The sequence below is a fragment of the Falco biarmicus genome, chromosome 5, assembly GCF_023638135.1.
Source record: "Falco biarmicus isolate bFalBia1 chromosome 5, bFalBia1.pri, whole genome shotgun sequence".
NCBI lineage: Eukaryota > Metazoa > Chordata > Aves > Falconiformes > Falconidae > Falco > Falco biarmicus.
The window spans coordinates 76242136-76265635 of record NC_079292.1 but is presented as its reverse complement, the minus strand read 5'-3'; the positions used below and the strand labels follow the sequence as shown (position 1 = coordinate 76265635).

The following is a 23500-nucleotide window of genomic DNA, read 5'->3' as shown; positions in this document are numbered from 1 at the left end:
TCTTAGTTTTCATTAAGAAAGAAAAAAATATTGAGCCACGTGGCTGTTGAAGGAAGTCTGATGTGATCTAAGAAAATCCTGAAAGTTTGAACACAGGAAGCCCCTTATGTGATATGTAATATAGTAAGACATGGAAGGGATGTGGATAGGGGAAGCAGGATCACCTGACTTTTTTTTTTTTTAATAGAGGGGAAATAAGTCTGCTGCAATAGAAGGGGGAAAAAATCAGCTTATGCTGCTTAACCGTTTCCCTTCCCTCAACCTACAGCTATAATTAAAATAAAGCTTAAAAAACAATGCAAGTAATTTAATAGTATTTTAATTAAAAGTTATTATAAGATGAGCAAAGGTAACCTCACTGCTGTTTCATATTGTATTGGGGAAAAGCAGTTCTTGTGTACCTTCATACTTTTATAACTTTCTGAAGCCCCACTGTAACAGAAGATAGATAGCAAGTATGGAACAATATATCTAGGATTTAAAGCTCTGCCTAGCCCATGATTTATATACATCTCACTAGTCCGCCTGTACACACCCCACCCCCACCCTTGAACTCTGGGAACTGCTAGTGTAATTCCTGCAATTAAGAACTTTGATGCCAGAATCCTTGTTTGCCAAAAGGAAAACCAACCCCCCCCCCCCCTCCAGCACAGCTGGGCATGTTTTTACAGGAGCGGTTGCCCACTGTAAAAAAGCTCAGAGCCAAGATCTGAACTCTCCCAAAGTTCAAGGTATTAGAAATCTGTAATCCAGCACCCTGTTGCCTACCAAGGATCACCATGGCCCTACTCCAGCAGAGCAACCAATACAAATCAGAACTTTTGGGAGCTTAACACACTGTGCTTTTATTTGGCCATATCCAGGGATCTCTGCTGGACATGAGGTAACAGTAGTGAACAAGTGTCACGCTGTAGCAGTGTCGTGCTTTGGATTCCCTGCTGGAGACCACATTAACTTCTTATTGTCATGGACACTGGCAACATTGAGAGATGGATACAGGACTACTCACTGCCAATGATGTTGAGATCAAAACTAGTACAGAATAGTTCAGTCCGTGCTGACTGGCAACACTCAATGTTTTGGATGAATTAATGACCCTTAGTATTTCCATACAAATGCTCCTCTGAATCCCTAATTTCAAGATAAAACTTGAAAAACCTCAAGGGATCAGATACACTTTTAATGTTACATTTCTTTGAAGTACTTTCTCTTTGTATTTCAACAACAACTTCAAAGTTTTCCTACTTACATACAAATGAAATTAGACGTCTGATGCTAAAAGAAGCAGACATTAGAAGTGTTTCACAGTTTCCCAACTTTCAGGTGGGGGAGGAAGACTCAGTATATAGAAAGAAAGGTATAAAGAAAGGTATATATTAACTATACACCGATTTTCACTACACCAGTTGGCCAGGAAGGGGTTCTTCGTGTATCAAAGGTCAAACAGAAACAGGGTAGAGTCCCAGCCCCACCTGCAGTTGAAGATCCTGGTCCCAATGAACACCACAGGTTTAACCTGTAGGATGCAAACAGTCTTGCTGACATCAAGAGGGAATTTGTGATCAGTGGAAGTGCGCAGTCCATGAAGGCCACAGGAGGGAGGAGGTTGTTCATAGGAAAAACAAAGATCCACGACCTTTGAAGCTTAATAGGGGTGAGCTGATCATCTTCAATGATTTTCTTCTAAGACAAGGGGGAGAACTCAACAGGGCTCCCAAAATGCTGTGAAAATTGCAGTGAAAGAGAGAAGGTGTGGCTGGCAAGATGTACCAGGTCTCTGTGCCTCAACCAAGGATCTTACTGGACCAGCTGAAAAAAGAAGATCCTAGAAATTATCCTCTATTACCACGCCAAAAAAACCCACCCGAAAACCCAAAAAGCCACCCCAAATAAACAGAAGTAGACAAATCATTATATTTTTTCATCATCACCATGAATTAGCAGCTTCCCAGCAACCATGTGAAAATCTGGGGCCAAATCCTTCGTGGTATACATGGAGGCTCAGGAGTTATTTGGAGATAAATCTCACTTACTCTCCAGCACTGACAAAGTTTTAAAAGGTTGATTTTTGCTTCATATATAATACATCTATGAAAATAACTATTTAAAAACTACCGTCCCTGTATTTTCCTTTGCTGGGGCTGAGTATTTTTCACGTGCTTACTGAGCCATCACTAGAGTACTGTTTCCGGGGTGTGTGTGTGTGCGGGGGTGGGGGGGGTGGGGTGGGGGGGTAGGGGTGTCTGTGTGTGTATTTAGCTCTGAAGCACTGCAGACTTTGTTTCCCTGGCTACAGTTAGGATGGGATCCTCCTCTAGAGGAGGATCTTACTCTTACTCTGACAAACGGAAAGGAAGCACTGAGCCAGTCTAGTCCAGGCTTGCAGAGGACACTGGTGATGCCAAGGCCCCAATTACAATGATCTTGCCACTTAAAACGAAAAGAAAATCCAAATCTGGCAAGAATCTTTACTTCACGTATACAATAGACGTGTTTAGAAAAGAAACATTGCTTATTTCAGGATGTAAATCATCATACATCTTCAGGCAGGGGTCCTGTCACGTACAGCTCCTCTCAGAGACTCATCATTTATTTACCACCATATGGTAACAGGCTGCAACAGAGGCATTTCAGCAGCTATGTGAGGTTGCCCCTTCAGTCACCAGACAGAAATGAGGGCAGCTCTACACCACAAGTGTGATGAGCTGCTCACAGAAAGGTGCACTGCTGCACCCACCCCCTCCAGCAGCACTACAAAACCTCTAAGGTAACTATCCTCCTTACAGCACAAAATCTGCCACTTATGTAGATGGACTCACCTACTTCAGGTTTTGCTGGTAAGGTATAACTACCATGATATTTTACTTTGTAGAGGTGTAGGTCTTGTTGATAGACTCTGTTGCTTTTGCAAATGAATTAATATGCATCAATCAACATGAGTGTGCTCGCTCCTGGTATATTACAGTTTTGCAAGTACTGAAATACATTGGAAATACTGTGTTACTGAAATAACGCTGTTATTAGCAGGTTTCCAGCAAAGTCCAAAAGCAAGACTACAAGAAAGCTCTAACTGCTTAAATGCTACAACACAAGGACTTCTCTAGGACAAACTTTTAAGACCAGCCACTGCAATGGTACACTCAAATTTGTATAAGCTGGGTGCTCCTGCAAATCACTACATGCTTCAACTGCTTTACCCAAAGGAACTGCCTTACTTGATCGCCGAAGATAAATACTGTGTGCAAATAAGCTACAAGTCCAACAGGAAGCCCTGCTGAAGCTTGTGGAAATCCGCGTAAGTACAAGGAGCACTTGCACATAACCAAGTGCAAGATTACTGCTATTAAAGCCTTACAAAATATATTGCCATTATGTTGTATTTCATTAACAATAATTTCCCCTGATAGGAAAATGCCTTACCTTATAAAGTGACTGAAGGTAAAAAAACCAAACCAAACAAAAAAACCCCACCACCACCAGGGTTTCCTTCTCATTTTCTGAGTCTAAGATTTATTGCAATACAATCTGAGGAAAACACAGATGGATAGTATTAAACCTGTTGCCTTAAATACAACTTCTTAGAAGTGCCAAAGTAGTGCTTGCCAAAATGGAACAAAACCATGCTCTACGCAACTACTCTTGCTGTTACAAGACCTTACCCAGCAAATTACCTTTTGATCAACTTTTCCAACTCCGTTTTTCAAGCTAAAGTAAAGAATCTTTGACAGAAGCCCAATTCCTTGATGTTGTGAGGTGAGAAAAAAGGAAACTACTTTTTTGCATCGGTCTTCACTGGCAAGTGCTCCAGCCACACCACCCAAGTTGCAGAAGGCAAGGGCAGGGACTGGGAGAATGAAGGATGGACAGCCCACTGCAGGAGATCAGGTTTAAAAACATCTAAGGAACCTGAAGCTGCACAAGTTCATGGGACCTATTAAGATGCATCTGGTCTTGAGGAAACTGGCAGATGCAGTGGCTAAGCCACTATCCATTGTATTTGAGAAGCTGTGGTAGTCCAGTAAACTTCTCAGGGACTGGAAAAGGGGAAACATGCCCCCATTTTTAAAAAGGGGGAAAAGGAAGATCCAAAGAGCTACAGGCCAGTCAGTCTCACCTCTGTGCCCAGCAAGATCATGGAGCAGTTCCTCCTGGGAACTATGCTAGGGCACACGGAAAATAAGGAGGTGATTGGTGACAGCCATAAGGGCAAACAGTGCCTGACAAATCTGGTGGCCTTCTACAATGGGGTTACAGTGTGGATGGATAAGGGAAGAGTGACTGACATCACCTACCTGGACTTGAGCAAAGCATCTGACACTGTCCCAAACTGGAGAGACAAGGATTTGATGGATGGACCACTTGGTCATTAAGAAATTGGCCGGATGGCTGCACTCAAAGAATTGCAGTCAATAGCTCAATGTCCAAGTGGAGACCAGTGACGAGTGGTATTCCTCAGGAGGCAGTGCTGGGACTGATGCCGTTTAACACAGTTGTGGGTGACATAGACAGTGGGATTCAGCGCACCATCAGCAGATTTACTAAGGACACCAAGCTGCATGGTGTGGTTGACATGCTGCAGGGAAGGGATGCCATCCAGAGGGACCCTGACAGTCTTCAGATATGGGCCTGTGTGAACTTCATGAAGTTCAACAAGTCCAGGTGCAAGGTCCTGCACGTGGGTTGGGGCAATCCCAAGCACAAATACAGGCTGGGTAGAGAATGGACTGAGAGCAGCCCTGAGGAGAAAGACTTGGGGTGCTGGTGGATGAGAAGCTCAATGTGACCTGGCAACGTGTGCTTGCAGCCCAGAAAGCCAACCAAACCCTGGGCTGCATCACAAGAAGCATGACCAGCAGGTCAAGGAAGGTGATTCTCCTCTCCCCCTCTGTTCCACTCTGGTGAGACCCCACCTGCAGTGCTGCATTCAGCTCTGGGGCCCCCAGCATGAGAAGGATGTGGACCTGTTGGAGCGTGTCCAGAGAAGGGCCACGAAGATGACCAGAGGGCTGGAGCACCCCTCTGGTGAAGACAGGCTGAGAGAGTCGGGGTTGTTCAGCCTGGAAAAGAGAAGGTTCCAAGGAGACCTTACCATGGCCTTCCAGCACCTCAAGGGGACCTACAGAAAAGCTGCAGAGGGACTTTTTACAAGGGTATGTAGGGATAGGACAAGGGGTAATGGCTTTAAACTAAACGAGGGTAGATTTAGATTAGGTATAAGGAAGAAATTCTTCACCATGAGAGTAGTGAGGCACTGGAACAGGTTGCCCAGAGAAGCTGTAGATGCCCCATCCCTGGAAGTGTTCATGGCCAGGCTGGATGGGGCTCTGAGCAACCTGGTCTAGTGGAAGGTGTTCCTGCCCCATGGCAGGGGGTTGGAGCTAGATGATCTTTAAGGTCCCTTCCAACCCAAAACATTCTACGATTCTACAAAAACATCCAGAGTAACTCTCAATTCTATGAAAAAAAATTAAAAAAGCATTGCCCACATGGCAGATCCTTGAGAAAGCAGTGGTCCCCCTCATTTTTCATGAACTGGTACATTTTTTGAAGAAATTCCATCTGGCCATACATTTAACTATGTATAACAGCAATCATCACTCCAGTTTCTCATTCTATCTCATTCTCATCACTCTAAATTCTCATTCAACACCCAACATTAAAAGGTTCCACAAGTACATTCATAAGTAGTAGAAAGAGGGCAAGAAGGGGAAGAAAAAAGAAAAGAAAAAAAAGCCAGGAACAGGTATCTCTGTGTGGTAACAACCAGATCTCTGGCAGTGGAGTTATCAGAGCCATGCAGCTGGCATTTGGGATATGTTTTTTTCCCTTTATTAAAACTTTTGACAGTTCCAAATAGCAAGCTCTCGTTTCCTGCAAATGTCTCAAGGATCATAAATGCATTCAGGCTTTAATATAGTATTTTAATGAAATATCAGTTCCTGCTCCTCGACTTGCAGGCAAAATCTGCCATTTTAAGGAGATAATCTTAAGCAGCTTTCCGAGAAATGTCAATACTACTAAACTGCCATTTCTGTGCTCTGGTTTAGGTTTTTTTCCCCTTCCCTAGTATTCTATTTAAACTGTCTTTAAAAAGAAAGTGGAGAGCTATCCAAGATGAAGCAGTGTGATGTGCTGCATTTTACAGACTGCAAGACCTGAACCAGTACTGTCAACTAATAAAAAACTTCAAAAAAGTAGGGGTTTAATATCCTGTATCGCAGTATTGTGTCTAAAATAAAGACTTAGGAAAGTAACACGAACAAGACAACTACTGAAATGGTGTCTCATTTTTCAAAACCAAGCCTTAGTTATCAATAAAAAAAGCGTTGACATCCAGTCACACTTCTGACATTTTTGTGCCCATTTCAAAGCTTCTGCAAACCTACTTTAATGTTACTCCAGCAAAAGTTGCTTAGGATTTGTAAAAATGTCTTTGTTTAAGGAGAAGAAATCTTAACTTGCTGTTGCTACACTGCAATACCAACTCTGTCTTCAGTGCTGGAGAGCATTCCCAGTTCTGGGCACCCTCTTCCAACTTAGCACAGTCGAGGACATACCCTGGGCCAAATCCTGCATCCTGTGTTGATGCTGCAGGAGGTTCTGGCTGCAGCAGTGGTCTCACTGGGAAAAGATACCACCAGCATTCAGGGGGTTCCTCTGCAATGACCAACTTTGTGTTTCCTTGCAGCTTATAATTAGGAAGAACTAGATTGCATATGCTGCCTACACTGCCCAACTACTGAACCAGGAGGAAGAAGAGCCAGAGGGTGTTCAGGTATCTGAAACAGGGGGCTCAGCAGTGGAAGGGCAAAGGCAACATTGAAGAAGTGATCTTCCATGGAGGGAAGTGATTTAGCACATGAGTGTGTACTTGGCAGGGAAGAGACAGGTCTGAGTAAGGTACCTACGACATCCCCAACACCACGTGCCCCAAAGGCAGCCTGCAGAGTAAACGGGTCATAAAACCAGTCTGATCTGGCCATGTGTCTGGGGACCCTGAGAGGAGCCATTTAACACTGACCCTACACTCAGTGAGCAGCAAGGGGACCTGTGCCCAGAGGGCAGCGCTCTGGCTATCAGGGCTGCACTGGGAGCTTGCAGGAGGAAGGGCAGAAACCAACAGATCCTGGAACAGAGGACTTCTGGCCTGAAACCAAAACTGAGAGGCCACGGCGCCAGGCAGCTGCGATACTCCTTCCAACCAGAGGAAATGTTTTCACACTCTTGCAGGCAAGTTCCCACACCACAGGCACTCCTCAGGCTGTACTCAGCAGTGCTCCTGGTTGCTCAGACCCACCTGCTCTGTACTCACGCGACACCTCACACTGTGACAGCCTGGCCCAAGGCTCTCCTGGTACTACAGCAGTGTGGTCCAAGGCAGAAAACTTCCAGCTTAGGTGGGGACAGCAACACAGAAGTCTGTCAGCTCACGGGATAGGTCTATGCTGTGAAAAATACATTGCTTTTCTAATTCTGGCTGCCAAATTCTAGACAGTTAACCTGTCTGAAGACAGACATCAAGATAAAGTAAATTGGGTGTCAAATCAAAAGAACCAGCTTAGCTAAACCGGTCACCCTGAAGGGCTTAGGTGAAAAGTTGCTCACCTGAGCTGAGACTCCTGTTACTCTGGTCTTCATGGCTATTTTAACAGGTTAGCCTACCCAAGTAGAACACACGTGCATCTACCTCTGCAAAATTCTCACCAGTGGGAGCTTCTCACCCGTGGGAACTTTGCACCAGTAGGGAAAAAGACAATGCTCCACACAGAAATATCACCCAGAAATCTCAAGCACAGCTCTACACTGCTACTACGGCCACACTTAGTACGACTGAATAGTCAACTTGCGACTGAGCAACCATCCTCTCGTAAATAATCAATGTTATACCTGTCTACAGATCTCAAGCAATTCATCTTCAAATCATTTAGAACTGGGCACAGTATGGGGGAGAAAAGAATCAAGTATTATTTCTCACTAACACTGGAAAATAATACAGTGCTCTTCTGAAGTATGAAATATCAAGCAACAATAAAAAGAACAGAAATACACCCAGCATGCATGCCTGCCAAAACACACACGGCACCACAAGGATGTCTCCAGTATCTCTGCAACAGCAGCCTGTTCCTTGGAGGTTTCTTGTCCAAGAACTGTGACCCAGCCTGGTGCTCCTTTGCTTGCAAGATCCGACAAGATTCCAAGAAGCTGGTGTGGCTGCAGGCCAGCGACCTTGTGCTGTGCCGTGTTCTGAAGAGCCATATGCAAATGCCTAACAAGAGTAACATGATTATACACGTCTCCTCCTCGGTTGTAACGCCAGCAGGGCTCCAAACTTGTTCCAGATAATACAGGAGATAGCAACTCAGCCATATCTCAATACTCCCTGGCATGGATCACAGCATTCACTACAGCTGTCATAATACACTGTAAATTATACACAACACACCCCCTTAATAATGCAAACCTCAGAACTGTACGTATTTTGCGGTAGCAGAAATTAACAGACATTGACAACTAATCAGACAGTAGAAGCATTAAAGGAGACAGACGCAGTCCATTACTACTACTCGCTGTGTACACACGCAGTTTCTTGCCGTCATAATTGACTACACTACGAGTTTCTTCTGATGTAGCAATGTTGTTGGGCTTCTCTTTCCCATCCTCCCAACAGGCAGTTATTTCAGTTGCTAAAAGCAGCGCTGCACCTACCTTTAGTGACAGGATTACTGGCTGACACCACCCCACTCACTGAAGACGGAAGCACACCTTAATACCCCACCCAGGCACCAAGAAACCCCTTGGCACCAGACACCTGATCCAGATGAGCGCTTGCAGGAGCTATCCAGAGCACACGATACCATGCTCATGCTGGTCTGTGCACATCACTCCTCCTACTTCTCTGCCCAGAGCACTGCAGCACAGCTGGCAGAGGTCTTGCAAACAGAAGCACAGCTGCAAAGGCGGCCCCTAAATGAAATGATGAGATGGGCTATAAAGGAGCAGGAACATGGAAGTGAAGGCAAGGCTGGCTACCCTACATACTCACAGGACGCAAAGGCACTAACTTCCAACAGTGTCTAAAACCGCGAGGGAAGCAGTAAGCAGTGGCACACTGTTGTACTGAGGATAAGAAGCAGAAGAAAGGAAAGGGAAGGCAGCAATACTGGAAATCTGTGCCAAGGTCCTGGATGGAAAAGCACCAAACGCACAAAGAGGCTCCTGTGACCACATGCAAGCTGGCAGCTGCAGACTGCCTTTGCTCTGTTGCCAGACTATTTTGGGGCTGAAACATGGTCAGTCAACAAGGCTCTCCCTGAGACAGCCAGAGACGTGGCAGAGTGGCATCCTCCACCTATGACATTTTCATCTCATGCTGGGAGTTCAGAACAGATACAAAGGGGGCCAAAGCCATCTTCACCTTGGTTTTGGTCTTCCCAAGAAATGCTGTAGCACATGGTGGGATACATAACCCTATTTTCTGTCTGCACGTGGACAGAGCTGGCTGTTTGCTGCCCATACAGCAGAACCACCAAGGCTGCTTTACCACCACCATTGCCCAGGGGACCTCAAGCAGAACAACACCCAGGACACATCAAGTTTCAACCGCCTGGCATCAAACCAAGTAGGCAAACCAGCCGAAACATCCCTGGTGCTGTACCTTGTGAGCGCATCCTGGACTGGCTGCCCAGTTCCGCAGCAGAGCTGACCTTTCCAAATACTTTGAACAGCTCCTTATCAGCAAAGTGGCTTTACACCAGGCTCAACATTTCACAGTGTTTATAATCTGGCCCTTTAAATGGGATTGACAACCTAGCTGAACCACAGCCTGAAATAGAGACAGTCTCCCTGTCGGCACAAGGTCTTTTCAGCAACACGCACCCAGCCTGAGATCAGCAAGTTGCATAAGCCCACGTTTGACGACAAGCAAGCTCGTAATGCCACTGAAGTCAACGGTGCTGAGAACATGTTTAACACTGGCCGCCTGTTTGACTAAGTGGTCAAAACAGGAACTTAAAATACAAATCCTGCCACCTTTGTGCAACCTGTGGGTGCTTTCAGCTCTATCAGCCCTCTGTCATAAGGTCCACAGTAAAATACCAGCTCTCCTCACCTTAACTGACTTCAGTCCATCAGCTGCCAGACACGACCTCTGCCACAAACTGAACATGAGCAAGTCTCCACAAGCGTCCCAATCATTGTGACTACAATCTTCCATCCTTCTCCACTGACAGGTACTACCAGAGCACATCTACAGTGGCAGTGAGGATGGGGGGAAGGTGTGGGGGTGTTTGTGCCCAAGGGATATACTGAATTTACAAAATTCCCATCAAGTCTGCAACAAAGATGTGTTCTCTTGCAATATGGATCTTGCTCCAGATCACTCTGGTTCAGTGTGACACCACCACCACACAGAAACCCAACTTCTTTACCAAGATATTTCCAGGTAAAAATTTACGTACAGTTACACAGAACCACTATGACCCATGAGCCTGACTCCACAAAAAAAACAAACCAAAAAATACTCAGTGAATCAGGGCAAACAAGAGCTGCTCTATCATATGAGAGAGCTTGCAGGGTGGGAGAGCAGGCTGTGCCTCAGAAGTCAAAGAGCTGAGGAAAGCCTCCACTGAAGTGACTGGGAGTCTGGGAGGAAGCTCACCCTCCTGCCCAGCACACAGGCAGCAACTTAGCTGGAAGTTAACAGCCTTTGCCACTCAGGGTGAGGAGCAAAGCACTGGCCACTCAGTCATCCATCTGCAGGGACAGCCTGTAATATTAGCCTTGTTAGTTTATCAGGTACTGATTATTATTAGCTACTGGTGCTTATCTAAGTATTAGTTTCATTGTTGTTATTTAAAAACAGCTGCAAAGTGCATGAGAAAAGGAATCTCCTCCAGGCGTAGGACCATTGGCTTGGTTAAGTGAGGGAGGTGTTTCAGATGTCTGAGCTTTTGGATGATGCTCACTTGCCACAGCAACGATAATTCTGCTGTCAAAATGCACATCTTGTCCTCATCAGTGCCACTCACTTTTGGTCTCTTAGAAACATCTCCCTCAAACCAGGGGCTGAGTGGCAGGGGATAAGCCCAAGTCCCTACTACTTTATGTACCTCTAATCAGTGAACCCTGATCTGCTCAGCGGGAAGGAAAAAAGAGAAATGGTGTTTCCCAACCTTGTTACACACCTCAGTACAGGTATACCAGAGGAGAATCAGGCCTTCACAAAAAAAACAAAGGTAAGAAAAAATATGGCAATCATTGTGCTGTCCTAATGAAACAGACTGAATTTTCTGGCCTCACCATTAAACACTAGATGATTCCATTTAATTTGATCTCCGCTCATGAGGCAAGGCTATTTCCTCTCCTACTTTCTTACAGTAACTCAGATTTGTCTATGTCCTATTTTTGGTGTCTAAATTAAGAATATTGCTCATAACCAGATTATATGGCATTTATTCTGAAGAGATACTGATACAGCTAAAAATTCAATATAAACACCCTGTGGATGTAAGCCATGACATTTATATACTGGATTAATAAGCACTAAGAGGAATTTCTGATGTAGGGCACATGACCCTCCCTTCATTTCAAAAGCAATTATTTTTAATACCATGATTTTGGAGTGTGACATGTCCTTGAAAATACTTGTAGACAGACAGCTTTGTCAGAAAAGCTTCCAAATCCTGAAAGGACAACTTCAGGTGCATCTCCAGTTTTGAGATAACAGAACATCTGGGAGGGAATGTATGGGCTGGCCAGAAGATAAGCAGGCTGAGACAAACATCGATTTTATGCAGTATGGATCCGAGCCTCCCTTAGACAAACAGAAAGGCTTGGGGAGATTCAAGACAGAGCTCCTGCTTCAGCCCACCCCCAGTTGTAGCAAGCACTGCTCATACTGCTGTTGCTGCCAGTGGAGCACCGCCCTGTCCCCAGCCCCTGCTCCCGTCACGTTTTGGAGCAGTCTCACTGCTCAGATCAGCCCTTGCCTTTCACACCTTGTCACCTACTCCTTGATATTTTCCAGATACATCAAACCTGGAAGCTACTGCCTTGTTAACTTCAGAGGGCCAGTGTATAAGTTTAATCGTAAAACAGAACACAGCCAGGCTCCCTGGTTATCACTTGTCAAACCTGGCCAGTGTCAACTAAGCCTTTCAAAATCAGGAGAAACAAAGAACTGGCCAATTTGTCGTAATGAAAGCTGAAAAGATGACAACAGCTGGTTTTCCATTCAAGACCTTGAAAGTTCCCAGTGCTTTCATGTCCCAGACAAAAAAACAAAAACAAAAAACAAAAAAGCCCCATCCAAGCTCCTCTGGGCAAGAGCCATCCACACACCTGGGCCATCACCTCCCAGCCCAGGGATGCCCAAGCAGTCCCCAGGGATGCCCCAGGGATGCCCCAGGCAGTCCCCAGGGAAGGCATGTGCCTGCTGGCATCCTGTGCACCCCTCTCAGCACAATGTACCTTCCTGGTGAAGCAGCAGCTGAGGTTGCTTCCCTTAAACATCATCAAAAATCATCAATCGTCCTGCTAATCCTAGGCCTTTCCAAAACCCACCCTAAGTCCCAGAATCACGTTACTACAGACATACTATGCAAAGTAAAACTAAAAAAAAGGGCCAACAAGAAGTCCAACTATCATGCAAGGTTTGCACATAAGGGTGTGGGATACAGGCAGTTGGGCAGACACGTTTAACATGTAAGCTGCAAATCTGAGATTTTAAAAGTGAAAAAATATTTTGTGTTCCCTTAATGTTATTTCAGAATGGAATTTCTTAGTTAAACCAATAAAAGCGGGGAGGGCAGTAATCAAGTTTACTATAGGGAACTGGCTCAGATACCCACCTCAGTACCTGCCCTGTTTCCCTCTGGCTGTGATCACATTCTGGCTGCCAGCTCCCACCTCTTTTTTCCTTCCTTCCAAGCTGATGTCCCTTCTCCCACCACCCTTTTCCCTCTCCCTGATAATTTCCTACCCTCCTGAGTGCCCATGACGTTTGTGATTTGTGATCAACCCATAATACATGACAGCTTCTCCCTTCTCTTTGCTGCTTGCAAACAGTTAGGGGGAAGCATGAAAAAAAGGAAAAAAAAACCCCAACCTAACAACCCTGCCCTCAGTTCTCATGCTTGGCACAACTGCAGCCACAAATAGGTGATGGCAGGAAAAGTCCTCTTCAGCCCCACGACTACTGTGTTGGACCTGGGGCGATGGTGCTCTGAGGAGCAGCTGCCATGTGGGGCCAAGCACCGCATCCAAATCTCCATGCTCTGCTGAGCAGAAGGACATGCAGTTCTTCTCACAGCTGACAGGCTGCCTGAGTTTTGGTGAATTTGCATTGGGAGGAAAAGGAGAAAAAAGAAGTATCCAGATAGTCAAGTAGCTCCCTCCCTCTCTTCATTTCAAACACCTAAGTAACACAGAGAGATACTAAAGTATTTCCAAGAAATTCCTTGGTAAGGGTATCAGCATGATCTGAGCAACTCACCCTGAACATGTTCTTGGAAGCACTCACCGTTTTTGGATGCAATACCAAAAAAAAGCCCAACCTCACAAAACACAAAATTTAAAAAAATAAACAGAACAAAACAATCCAAGGCAAACATGCAGCTCTACACACACTGAGCAGTGTTAAGTAGAGCTTCTAAACAGCTGAAAGTCTCCTGACAGAAGCTGTCAGATGACAAAGGAGAGACACAAAGACCCCTCCACAAGTGCTTGCACCCTGCACGTAAAGCATGAAAGTCTTTATACCAGCTGTTCTGCACTTACTGCTCCAAAGCTCAGGTCCCAACCCAGCCCTGAGGGCTCCCCAAGCCCAGCAAGGGAAAAACATCCAGATTTGTGAAAAGCTTTATTCAGCTCCTCAAGTCATCAGCTGACAAGTAATCAGCAATTAAGGTATCATGAGAAACACTGGATGAAGCTGGAGCCCTGTAAATATGACATAGCTCAGGACAGCTCTGCTCAGTGCTGGAAGGGAGTATGTACAAATGAGCTATGTAAGAGATTCAAAGGAAAAGGAGGAAAAAAAAAATACTGGCTGTGATACCTTGGTGCTGCTATCCATTGTTGAAGGTCTCATCTAAGGCATCAGGATATCTGTCCCACTCATCAGAAAGAGAAAACTAAATATAATCCTGGAGCTAAATCTTGAGCCCCTAAAAAAGACTCAGCGAAGTTTTGTATCCCTGGATAAGAGTGCATGGCTGAAGACAGCTGCTTTCTCCATCACCTTCACTACCAGGGCATGCCCAGAATAATGTTGTGTTAAGCCAGGCAAGACTTTCGCCAAAAGTTTATCAAACAAGGCATTTGAAGCCAGCCAGAAGGTGGCTAGGGATCCTCTGAGAACCTGTGGAGAAGCAGCCACAGGATTTTCCAAAGAAAAATGAAGAAATTCTCTGTGTGATTTCCATACTCCTCTGCACGAAGCCACTTTTCACCAAGCAGATTATCAGTCCTCCCCAAGAGGACTAAACTGTTCTAACATGGCCCAGTGCTCCAAAGCACCTTTGTAAAAAAGCCAAAATTCCTGAAAAAAGAAGTTTTAACTAACTTTGAACAAGCAGTTCATGAAATTGTTACCACGACTTCCTCTGTAACAGAGTTCATAATTCTGTGGTTCACTGCTTAAGGCACTCACCTTTTCTATATGGCATGCAACACATTTGAGGGGGTCTTTTCAGTTAATTAAGGAGCTGTAAATCAACCCCTATAGCCTAGTGCAGTTGTATTAAACTATTTCTGCAAATGAAGTAATCCCACTCTGAGCCAACAACTTCCATTACAGCCCATAAGGGGAAAAAAAAATTTAAAAATTCTAGCATGGCACGTGGTGGATGAGACAAGAAAGATTAGTTTCTATATATGCCATGTGTTAACACAGTCACCATTTAGGATGGCTCACTTTTCCCATCTCAATCTCAGATGGAAAACAAGATGGGGGAAAAATATCTCCAAATACTACAGAAAAGTTTTCCACTTTCTGGTTCGAGGGGGGAAGAGGAGGGAAGGTGCAGAAAGATCCCACAGTGGCAGTGGGCAACACCCTCCCCTCCCCAACAACCTTAACCCAATTTACATGCTATGTAAACTCCAGACAATTCCTCACATACCTCTAACCACACACTGAGAAGTGACAACCACATCAGTAAGTTAAGACAGCGTATTTAAAAAACAACAGCAATGAAAAAATGCACTTAAGTAAATAGTTATCAAGGTTAGGCCAGATCACTAAAGATAAAACAGCTCTCCCTTTCCTTCTGCCATCAACTCGATCAAGCTTCCCACCCTCCACCCCCCTTCTTTGGTTTAAAAAAGAAAGAGGTGTGGTGCTGCTCTAGTACAAGTCAGGCAGCCGGGAACTCAAGTTGATTTTGTTCCTCCTTTCATTGCCTAAGGTCACTTGACTTGTTCACTCTCCCCATCTGTAAAATGGGGCAAATAATAATGAGAAACTACTACACAATGTTATAGAAATTACACAATTCAAAGCCGTATAGTTCTTTAAAGATGCAAACAAAGTGCCAAGCATTATTACTAGATGATGAAATGATATATTTTCTCCCTCAAGCTATACAGAGGAAGAAAAAAAGCCATGCAGTCAACTGTATTCCTAATGAGATGCAATACTCAGAAAGTGGGACATCTTAAAACAAATTGGACAATCTTCTTCCAGCTCACAAAGATTATTCCCAATACATAAACCTCACAGGATTATAAATACAAGAAAAGAAACATACCATTTGACAAGGTTTCTGCAGACAAAATAAGCTTGTCTAAATAAACAGGGAAAATACACATTCTCAGTCCTGAAGAGAGCAAAAAAATTCTCAAAGACGGGAGGAAATGAAATTAGAATTGAAAGCTTTGTGGGGGATGCGTTTATGTTTTCTGAATATAAAGCAACTGTCAGGACTGGGAAAGTCAAATAAATAAAAAGAACCGGATGGGAGGGAGGCAGGGAAATGCAGGGTGCAATGGAGAGGTCACATGCTAGATAAACAGGGCAGTATGCTAACTATTTACAGATAAATACAACTCCCTCTCCCTCTGCAGAGATTTATGTATATTAGAGAGCCACCATCAAGTACTGTGGGTGAACACAACGTTAAGTTCATTAACGTACCCAAACCACATCACATAAAATGTGAAGAGCGAAAGCATAATAACATACTGCTTTCTGCAAGCAGCAATATTGCCTCTCACAAGAAAGGGAGGAAAAAAACCAACCAGAAAAATCCTGCCTCCTTCCATCCCCCCCACCACTTGCCAGGGAGGCACTCTCCCATCCCCGCCAGTCCAAGGATCATTGCTCAGCTGACAGGCTTACATGGGACATGGGGCATCATTCACACAAAAGAAATGTTAACTCAAAACTAAATAGATCAGTGGTTTTAACTCTCACAGAACCCAGCAGCAAATCAGATAAAAACCAACCTTTGATCAGCATCCCTAGGTCATTAAATTCCCTAATACTACCGTGACAACATACTGGGTTATGGCAGGGGGAGGTCTGGGCAAGTGGAAGGCAACTATTTCCTGCAAATGAGGAATTTTACCTTGTGCTGGACCCTTTGCTGCGCAGCAGCCTCGGGTGATGCATCACCACAAAGGCAATACCGCAGCCTTACCCACCCTGAAGCTGCAGCAGTGTGAGCTGTGCCATGCCCCACACCTGCCCCACTCCAGCGCTCTGCCCCACGCCTGCCCCGGCATGCACGCCACAGCCCCTCTGCTCCAGCAGCCGGGCAGGAGTGGGGCTGGGGGTGTCCTGGGGACCACCCACACCCCAACCACGGGCGGCGTTACACCTCCTATAACCACGCACAGCAGCCACAGGCTCTGGGGAAATGTTTTAGATTATTACTATTTTGAGCACATTTCAGTTTAGCCCAACTGTTCAAAGCCCAGGAAAAGCTGTGTGTGGGCTGGACCCTGCAGGACAAGTCACCAAGTGCTAATAAACACAATAATGAGACGTACATAGAAGTAGCCTTGTAGGTCTTTCCCTCACATATTGTCACTGGGGGAAAAAAACCCAACAAATACAGTAACAGGGGTGACTGGACGGGCGCTGTTTCAGCTTCAGACAGCTAGACAACTTGCTGTCACCAAGTGCAGACTTTAACTTGAAGTAGTCCCAAAAACTGGTGAAGCAAGGTGAAGATGAAAACCTGCGCAGATTTTGCTAGAAAAGAGCAGCAGCCGCAGGAAGTATGACTGAATCTGGCTACATGGACGTAGCCAGGTTTCTGTGTCTCCATGGCACCTCGCTACGGCAGCTCTCTCTGCTAAGGCTTATTTTGAAAGCCTTATTTGGCTTTTCTGGGTTTTTTTTATACATGCTGCCTTACTGTGGGCCGTGGTTGGACTGTCAGCACCATGCTTAACATTGTGCTTGCTAGGGAGGAAACAACGGGATGGGAATCTGTGCTTCTACAGCTAAATAGAGGCAGCAGGCAGAGGCACAGAAATACATCACTCGAAACACATCAGCACATTCTGCATGGCAAGACTGGAGCTCAGACATCTGGGTTGAACTTGGGGCAACACTGCAAGAAAGTCCGTGTTCCTCCCCCTGGCTGGGAGCAGCAGACAGCAGTCTGAAACAGCCCACTGCTCCTGTCAACGCTCAGTCAGGCACAGGAATTTCTTGCCGTCTTGTTAGGAGAGGCTCTTATTTGTTTAATGGTGAAAGCAAGCAGCAGCTGGAGAAATCAGCTCCAGCTTTCCAGACCGATTGCTGAGGGCAATGGGTCTGACTTGAACAGCATGCCTCCAAATACCAGAAACACACCAGTACTGGAGCTACGGAAACAGAGAAAAGGACTCAGCAGCTGCTACTACAGCCTGGGATGGACATGGACACACACCCCTTCCCAGGAGCAACAGCACAAGTGACGGAAAACAAAGCAGATTTAGGTCCCAAAACTTCTGCTGCTTTTAGGGAGAGGAAACCAGCACAGCATCTGGAGAGGGAAGAGGCAGACTTCCAGCGAAGGCAAGACATTTGCACAGTGATGCCAGCAAATTGAAAGTCTCCAAACACACATCCAGCAGAACATGGCTGCCAGCCAACATCGGACTTCTAATGATGTTTTTACAGCCACGACAGACCCAAATCCAGCTGGAGTGCAGGGCCAGCTGAAGCGTAATCACAGCAACTCTGATAAGCAGCAATAAAACTGAAGAAATGTGACCAGGATGGGACACAATAGGTGATAACCACTCCTGGAGCCAGCAGACATCTGATTAAAAACCCAGGGAATAAAAGCATTTGGCACTAGAGTTTAGGGTTCCTGACAAACAAGGAGCAACATCCACCTCTTTCCAGGTCCAGTGCAAGACCTCGGGCAGCCTGTGAATCCCACAGAGAACTCACACACAGTGATTTAATGTGGGAAGGGTTGGAGATCCAAGAAGAAGCGCTCCAAAGGCTATGGAGAGGAAAAGGGAGTAGGAGAAGGGAAATAATATTTCAAATAAGACACCAATCCTCACATACTGTGGGCCTGCACCAACCAAGGCTGGGGATGCAGGACAGCACTAAGGAGCAGCAATACCCAAAGCCAGAAAAGCCCCAAGCCCTTGGTGACAGCACACCGGTGGTCCCAGGCAGCAGAGGAGGTCCTTGCTGCCCTTTCCAAAGCCCAGCGGCTGTTAGCAAACCTGTGGGCTGCAAGGCAAGCACTCCCTTGGGTCACAGGCTGTTAAACACTGTGGGAAACAGCAGCCACCACTGACCCTATCAAATGGCCCTGGGACGGCACAGGGAACATCACGATGTGCAGAGGAACAGGAGGGGGATCCAGCCCATCCACCACAGAAAGCGCAGACAAAAAGGCAACAAGGCCCAGCTGGAGTGGGTAGACCGCCTCACGAAGCATGGAGACAGCAGTCAAGAAGCCCAGTACAGCTGTGGGACAGAAGAGGGCCCTGGACAGGTGAACAAATAAATGACCAGATGTGCCTTATGTAAATGCGCCACAGGAAGGGAGGTACGCTTGCTTCTCCAGCAGGCACCACCTCAGAGAGGATGGTACAAAGACTGCACTCCTCATCCAGCGATGAGCAGCTGGGAGATGAGAGCAGCTGGAGGGCAACAAGCCAAGACAAAGGATGCAGTGTGCTAGCAGACACTGGTCTCTGCAAGTGGTTGTACGGAACAGGAAAGATAGCAACAGCGTGAGTCAGGAGAGACCCAGCAAGCGGCTGGGATCTCAACAGTGGTCTATGGGGCAAGCACATCCCAGCTGCGGGGTGTGTGGCTGAAGAGCAAAACCAGCAATTTGACCCAGCTCTCCAGCTGGAATCTGAGATGCTAAATCATGCTAGATCATACTGTAATACCCAAAACAAAGTAGATGAGGGATAACCATTCCCACAACAAGACTGCCAGCTCTGACATGCACTAGGCTACTCGGATCAAATGAGTCTAGACTGAATGCAAAATGCCACTCCTTGAAGTCAACTAAACTGGGCCATTTCCACAGGCTAATGCGACAAATTTTTTACTTTTTTATTTTGCTGAATGTGTTTTCACATAAACTTGCCCCGCTAATCTGAAAGCTCTTGGCAGTTCCTCTGCACACTGCCATAGACCTGTTGAGTCAGATTAACTGCACACACACAGCACAGCTGTATCAAGCTGGCATGGCAACTGGCCTTGTACTGGAGCATTAGCACTACTTTAGCCCATCTTGAGCCACACAACAGCTCCAGGGGTCATTTCACTTTTATTTCTTGGATAATCAAAATATACTCCACTACTCTGCCACAGTCCATATGTTAATTCCAAATCCACTGTCTTTAAAATGTGAAAAGCCTTCCTGAATCTAAACAGTGGCTCAGACTGTGTTAAGTGATGGCTATCCTTTAAAAGATACCGAATAAATGGATGTCTATAGAAGCAGAAACAGCATGACATTCTTCTACAACTCCTGCTGGAAGCTGTACATAGCATAATTTTAATGACATTTGAAATAAAAGCCTAAAGGAGCTGTTGTGTAAGGTATCAATCAAAAAACAGCAGATTTGTAGATAATAGACATCAGCAATGCGGTGTGTTAGATTACTCACCCAGAGGAGCACACTTAATGCAGATCTGCACTGTCACTTGAGCAAGTACCACTGATCCATATAAACTTCTGACACTGAAAAGAGAAATCGAGAATTTTAATTAATCACTACAAAGCCTGAGGCGTCTTAACAGTGATGGCTTATAAAAGTTTATCATCAAGCAACACAGGATACAGTAAGCACAGTGGATGACGTACATAACAGCATTAAAAAGAGCTAATATTGAGAGATTAAAGGATGACAACTGATGTACAAAGGGGAAATGAGCTTGTTTATTCCAAGTAACTCCCAGCCACACTATTTCTCAGTATTTCTGCATTACATGGTTGGCCTGTGGCTGCCCTCCACCTCCCCAGCTGATCACACACGTGTAACACAAAACAAAGGTGGCAAATAATGCCTTGAAAGACTTTTTTCTCACTATTGCAGTATCCAAAAATCCCAAACAAACACCCCATGGCATTGAACAGCTAGAGATGAGAGCATAAAGTGAAGCCAGGGGAAGTTGAGCGGCCCATAGCACTGAACCAACCCTACAGCTCATTCCCAACCACTATTCCTGAGTGTCTTTACTATGACTATTCTGGTAAATCAAAGATGTTCTCTGTTACTGTGGTTTGACATTATGTTTTATTCATGGATACTCCCATCTACAGATTGTGGTCAAAGTAAGAGCTACTGGGTGTGGGAAGCTTGACAAAATTGCTCTGGGAGAAGGTTCTTGGGTTAACTTTGAATTTGAAATGCAAAAGGGAAGTTTGGGGAATAAAACTCCAGACTACTAACAAAAAACTTCCAAACCTAGGCAATTACATGAACTCCCATTAGAAGAGACTTAAGAATCTGTAATTCATACATGAATGCTCAGTGAAATACAGCTGGTAGGAGGACTGAACCTTGAACACCGCAGTGTAGCCCCACCTGGGACACTGCGCCAGCATGCTGAGATGCTGCTCTCTGATCAAAAATCATACCAAGAGCAGGAACAGATCTTGCCAAATCAACAGAAGTACAGGACAAGCAAGCAACATGATCATAAAGAAAAGAATCAGCTCAAGAATAACATAGTATTAAAGAGACACAGACTAAATTGGTTGTTCACTTGGGGCAACAAAGACCAACTGCAAATATCCAGAAGGTGCAAAAACAGAGAGAATTCAGCCCATGCATGACTGGGAGATGAACAGAAAAGAAAAAAAAAAAAAAAAAAGAAGAGAGAAAAAAAGGCATTTTCAGGTCTAAATATTAAGAACTATAATAGATGGTCTCGGGGCACACAAATGATTGGGTGCTCATGGCTCCTCAGAGTAGTTTTTTAGAGTAGACTGAACAAAAACAGTGGGGAAAAAAATTACACAGAACACAAATGACCAGGACATATGAGTCTGTGCAAGCAGACTCTGTCACAGGACTGGGGCTTCAGGCTATTGCAACAGAATAATTATGTACTGAACCCTGTGCAACACAGGAAAAAAACATCTGTCAGATGGAAAAAGAGACAAAATGTGGTAGGAGGGGAAAAAAAATATTTGAGGTTTCTATAAAGGGTACTGCAGAATGTCATATACAAAACTACAAAGCTAGGGGAAAAAAGTTAGTTAACAGTGTTATTTTAAGTCTGCTTAAAGTAATACCAAGGGCTGAAATGGAAAACCTATAATTAGACAGAGCTTCTCCCCTTCATTACAAATATCTGACTCCAGCTGAGCCAGGCAAGGCTCACAAATTAACGGGATCCCTGTGAGTCCCACTGCCTGGGCTGCCAGGACCCACAGGCAGCAGTCGGGCAGAGGGGAATGTGATGTGGAGCGCCGCGGGATCAGTGGGATTCCGAGCCTGTGCCCCGCTGCATGGGGCTGGTTGGCCAGCCAGCCACCTTCGGTCACAGCTGGTCCACCCCTCTTCACACCCACTGCAGAGGCAGCCAGCCCCAGTCTCCTCATGGTCTTCTCCAGCACAGGGAAGTCCTGGCAGCTTGTCAGAACAAGGCTCCCTGCCACCCCTGCCTGGTCGGCCTCCCTCCATCGATGTCGCCTTTAAGGACAAGAGAGCCACGCTGCCCACGAGCGTCAACCCCTGATTGATTTGCTCTTCCTAGTGTGGGCGCTGGCAGCACCACTGCTATTCCCGAGCCTCTCCACCATGACTATTCTGGTAAATCAAAGATGTTCTTTGTTACTGTGGTTTGACAGACAGTTTAGTCATTTCCTTCTCAACAGAGTCACAGTTACACATACACAGACCACACCTCGGGCACGCTGTACGGCTGCTCGCCGTCTGATGAGGAAGGGAGCACTAGCATGCATTTCTCAAAAGTGAGCTAACTGCCTTAGTCCCTACCTCGTCACCATAAGGATTCAGTTTGTTTCAAAGGCTGCTAGGGAAGTGGTCTACATTTCCTATCCCCCCTGCTTCGCTCCTTCCTCAAACTCAATTTAATTTTTACTACAGAACTTCCTGTGCTGGTTTTGGCTGGGAGAGGCTTAATTTTCTTCATAGAAGCTAGTATGGGGCTATGTTTTGGATTTGTAATGAAAACCATGTTGATAATTCAGGGATGCCTTCGCTGTGGCTGAGCAGTGCTCACACAGAGCCAAGGCCTTTTCTGCCTCTCACCCCATGCTACAGGTGAGGAGGCTGGGGGTGCACGAGGGGTTGGGAGGGGACACGGCCAGCACAGCTGACCCCAACTGACCCAAAGGGACATTCCATATTCCATATGATGTCACGCTCAGCGTATAAAGTTGGGGGAAGAAGGAAGGGGGGGACATTTGCAGTGATGGCGTTTGTCTTCCCAAGTCACCATTACCCATGACGGAGCCCGGCTTTCCTGGAGATGGCTGAACACCTGCCTGCCGGTGGGAAGTGGTGGATGAATTCCTTGCTTTGCCTTGCTTTTGTGCACGGCTTCTGCTTTACCTATTAAACTGTCTTTACCTCAACCTTCGAGTTTTCCCCTTCTACCCTTCCGATCCTCTCCCCCACCCCACCGGGGGGGAGCAAGCAAGTGGCTGCGTGGGGCTCAGTCGCCAGCTGGGGTTAAACCATGACACTTCCCCAGAAATCTCAGACTCTAATCCTAGAGCTAAGGAAACCTCTCTTGCACAGCCTCACCTCTGAAAACTATTTTCAAAAACAATTCCTATAGGGCTGGCTGTGACATTCACCCCAGTATTTCTCCTGGCTGAACAGGACACAGAGCTCCAGGGGGCTTTACCCTGTGACCTGCATAGGATGCCTGGAAGGCTACCAGCCCCCAGGGGAAGCTGGAGCTCAGGGACACTGGGAAAACAGGGACTTGTTGGGACTTCTGGGGAAGGGTGGAGTTTTAATGGTTTAGCTGGAATGGTAAATTATCATCCAAGAACAGCAACCTAGGGAATAGCTGCTCTTATGTCACACACGATACGTG

At 45.7% G+C, this 23500-nt stretch overlaps 1 protein-coding gene across 7 annotated transcripts in view; it reads right to left on the bottom strand.

The window, feature by feature from the left end:
• PPFIBP1 (PPFIA binding protein 1) overlaps positions 1-23500 on the bottom strand; it is a 119624-nt gene that overhangs the window by 66114 nt on the left and 30010 nt on the right. For all 7 annotated transcript variants that reach the window (XM_056339134.1, XM_056339137.1, XM_056339132.1 and 4 more), the window contains exon 2: positions 20089-20162. The gene's annotated coding sequence lies outside the window, so the exon portion shown is untranslated. The remainder of the gene's footprint in view (positions 1-20088; positions 20163-23500) is intronic.